The 4583-nt window shown below is 33.4% G+C and overlaps 1 long non-coding RNA gene across 1 annotated transcript; it reads left to right on the plus strand.

Moving 5' to 3' along the window:
* Nucleotides 1-2187: 2187 nt before the first annotated feature.
* Nucleotides 2188-3611, plus strand: LOC107025586. The gene is made up of 3 exons (XR_001457425.2): nucleotides 2188-2623; nucleotides 2737-2842; nucleotides 3453-3611. It is a non-coding gene; the product is annotated as an uncharacterized LOC107025586 (long non-coding RNA).
* Nucleotides 3612-4583: the final 972 nt, after the last annotated feature.

Below are 4583 nucleotides of genomic sequence, written 5' to 3' on the forward strand. Positions count from 1 at the left end.
TTTGCTAAGTTTGGTAGATTTGACCAAATAGTGTATCTACGAGATGACACTGTTAGAAATCACCTATATGTGTGTAAGTGGAAGCCGCTTCAAAGAGAACTTTATGTCAAAAGCCTGTTCTCTATATACTCATGAAACCAGGAGGTGTTCATGGATGAAACGAACACAACCGTAAGAATCATAAACAGTAAAGGGTTAATTGTGTGACATATGGTTGTCTAGGTATACACCAAAGTTCGACGGTTCAAAGATATCACATCTACCGATTGACCGAGTATATCCGACATATGTTCACTACGGAAAGTCCAAGGGGAAACCTACTTATCCAGATGCAATTAATCCTTGCTTGTAAAGTACACAATTGTCCGTGCATTCCTATGTTATAACTATTCCCCATCAATGTGGGGGATTGTTGGGTATGTAGCAAGAATTGATGGGAAATAGAGGGAAGGAGAGGAATTTGAAAAGTTTAGAACTTGAAAGGTTGGGAACTTGAAAAGTCCTCTAATGCTTTAATGAAAAAGGCAATAGTCCCTCATCGGTAATGGAAATGAAAATAGGAGAGTTTAAATAAATAAACACTCCTATTAATTGTTAAAAGGGTTGGAAAGAGGGACCCCCCTCGCGCCGTCGTCGTCGTCGCTCGCTCGCTTCGGCTTCGCCTTTGGCTTCGGCTTCGGCTTTGGCTTTGGCAAATGATCGAACGAGAGATAATTTTTTGCACACATTTATTTTAATTAATTAAATGGCCAAAAATTATTTTCAATTAATTAGTTGATAACAGAAGTTAACCGAAATGTTTTCAACTTTTTTAGTTAACCCGACCCGACACGGATCCGCGCGCGTGACCCGTTTTAAATGCCGTTATATTTAAAAATTCCCTCCATGACTGTTCTGAATGGTTGCAACTTTCAGGAACAGTCAATACCATTTGAAAGTTTGCAACCTTTCATTAATGGTCGTGTCAATTCTGAAAGGGTTGCAACCTTTCAGAATATATTCTTCTTGCCTATGAATACCATTTAGTATTTAGAATATTTCCCTACGAATTTTCTGATCTTCCTTCTTCTTAAAATCACATATTTCTTAGTGTACTTTCCTGCTGTGGATTGATTCGCCGACAGTAGAGTTTTTGGTATCTATACTCTACTAATTAAGATCATTTTACCCTGCGAGGTTATATTCCAAATCAAACCTCGGATACTAGAGGGGAATAATTTCCTTAAGGGGACACTGTGAATTCAGTGGACTTGATTTTCTTCCTAAATTATCAAAAAGAGTATTCCAGATTCTGGTAAGTTTTACAGATTTAATTATTTTTTACAAATAAATTTTTGTTCATCTTATTTACTGGTTCTAAAAATCTCAGTTACTTCGTGTTTCTGAATGATTTATTACAACCAGTAATTTCTGATTTTCATAACACAGATTGGAAACATTGGCTTTTGCCTATTTAGCCATGTTACCTTCTACAAATATCTCTACAGACCACTTCTCCTGCATGTTGTATGACACAGAGCAATTTAATAACAATAGATAGAATTATAATGTAACTACACCTCTAAAATAAATGTTTTTGGTCAAAATTTAAACTAGATATTCAAAAAAGAATGTGGGATCGCAACTCATTCCCCTGATATTTGGTGCCTGGTAAAACCTCCATCAATACTAAATGTTGTTGGAGAATGTGCGGTTGTGCTTACTGTCATTCTAGATTACTGATGCTATTAGACATTCTTCGTCCTCATGTTATCCCATTTTACTTTCAATGTATAAAAGGAAAGAAACCAAAGCTACAATTACAACATTATTCTTTGTGGTAGACATTTTCTTCCCGCTAACAAAAGTATGTTCTTTCTCTTCAGTAACAATTTTTTTGCTAAAATGTATTATTCTATAAGATTGGAGATTAGGTAAAGGGATCTTTTTTAGAGCACTATTCAATTGAAAGTTTAACACACAAGGTACGATCATTCCACATACTGAATAAAAATGCAAGAGCCAAACTTTAATACTACAAAAGGAAAAAGACTAGCAGAAAAGATAGATTGATTCTTTTCTTCTGATGAAGAAAAGTTTACAAACTAGAGGCTCATTCTCAAGTTAACATTTTTTTTTTGCTAACGTATTACTATATAATATTAGATATGAGGTAAAGGATTTTTCCTACAACATTTTGCAATTGAAAGTTGCCCACCACAAGTTTTTTTTTTCTGATTACTCAATAGTATTTCTTCTTACAGTTGCTGCAGACTAACATCTTAATCAAACGAAGTGATATGCCACCTACATGCTCATAAAATACAAATGATATTTTCATCATGTTATTTGAAAACAAATACTGCAGAACATAAGATCCACTAAACCACTCAATTTGTACCATCTTGCAGCTTGTTTTTTATTTACACATCCACTATCTCACGAACATATAACTTATCTTAGATTTCAAGTTATAAGTTCATTTTTTACTCTTCTCGTGCTCTAGTCATGTATCACTTGTAAATATCATAACATTGTATTGCTTCTTAAATCCTCATTAGTTTTTGGTTTTGATGTATCTCAATTCGACTTCTTCAAATGCTTGTGCTCTGAGAAGCTGTATAACTACTATACCATTCAACAGGTTCTGACTTTTGAATTATAATTTCTCTTATTTGGTTTATCTAATAAGACGAAACTCAATAATTTTACTTTTTATTGTCATTCTTTAATAGACTTGGCATTTTTGTGACACAGAAGGCGAGAGGGTATTACACAGGTTACATACAATATGACATTTTTCACCTGACCGAGCATATGAACTTAGATAACAGACTATGGACAACTCGAATTGGGATAAAAGGTTATTATGTAGTCGAGTGATATTTTACTTCTTTGTAGTTTCTTGTTGTTTGATTTTCTTTCACTATTTGGCATTTGTTGTAGTTCAACTATTGTCTTATTTTATTCTATTTATTGATATATTTTAATGTTCTAGATGTTGGGAGACAGCCTAATGGTATGCCTGAAGTGGACTATGAAATTCTTAATGTTTTTTGGCCATTAAATTTTGATTTGTGAACTATAATATGCAATTTGGAACCTGCAATCTTGTACTATAATCTACAATCTGGAATTTGGAAGATGCAATATAGAATTGCAACCTATATTCTTCAATAATTTGAAATGTTGAATTGTAATATGTATATGCATTAATCTGTAATGTGTAATCTGCAATCTAGAACCTAAAATGTTGAACTATAATATGCATTGTGCAATTTGGGTCAGGAACCTACAATCTGGAAATCATGTAATATGTGCTCTGCAATAATCTAGAATCTGGAACTGCAATTTGTAACTCAAAAACTCTGCATCCTACAATTTGGAATCTGGAACTGCTGCAATATGAAACTTCTTGCCTCTTCTATAATGTATTGTTTCAATATGATTAGTTGTACATTTTAAATGTGTAGGAAAATGGAGGTGATCAAATTTGAAGGGTCGCCACAAGTCAATTTGATCTCACTGAAGTGGATAATGAAAAGTTTTTAAACTATTCTTAAAGTTTGAATACATTATGTTTGATTTTGTGAAATATATTCCTTGCTAGAATAAATTGAACTATTGTACGAGTACTTTTTGAACTATTGTGTAGACATAATTAGAATATTGCGTTATAGATATGTGTATGTATACAAGACTTGCTATCTTTTGAATTACTAGTTAGAAAATTTAATGCTTGAGATTATTTATTGCAAAACAATATTGGTGTTTTTAATTAGAAATTATGGCATATAAATATTTGATTGCCAAAATAGTATTATCACACTAAAGTGTAGCAATAGGGCTTTAAATTGTGGTATGGACATGGTCAAGGACTACACATCAAAGTGTTGTCATACATTAGATATAAAATGCAACACTTTAAAATCGTTGTCATACATTATACAAAAAAGGCAACACTTCATAATTGTGGGCAATAAGGAAGCAAAGGTCACGCTTGAAACAGTAGTTGTATGAGATAAAAATGTTGCTATATGAGGTACATAAAAGCGTTGCCATTTATCCTTTAAAGCTGCGCTTTTAAGTGTAGCTGATAAGACAATACTTGAAAAGTGTTGCCTAAACTCTAAGGTTATGCTTCTTTTGGGCACCCCTGGAAAAGTGTTGCTTAAAGTCCAAAAGTGTTTCCTTGTATCAAATGTCACACTTTTGCTAGTTAAGCTATACTTTATTGGGGTGGCTGTAGAATAAGGCTAGAAATTGGACAAAATCTGTCACGACCCAAAACCGGGCCGCGACTGGCACCCACACTTACCCTCCTATGTGATCGAACCAACCAATCTAAACCTTAACATTTCAATTTAATTTCAATAGAAAGTAATGCGGAAGACTTAAACTCATTAATAAAAAGACAATTCAATAACTTTTAAAATTCAACATCTATTATTCCCCAAAATCTGGAAGTCATCACCACAAGAACATCTATGATCAAATTACTAAACTAAGAGTATTCTAAGAAACTAAAATAAACAAAAGCTAGTCCATGCCGGAACTTCAAGGCATCAAGACATGAGGAAGAAGATCCAGTCCAAGCTAGAAGC

Source organism: Solanum pennellii, chromosome 7 (assembly GCF_001406875.1).
Source record: "Solanum pennellii chromosome 7, SPENNV200".
Lineage (NCBI taxonomy): Eukaryota > Viridiplantae > Streptophyta > Magnoliopsida > Solanales > Solanaceae > Solanum > Solanum pennellii.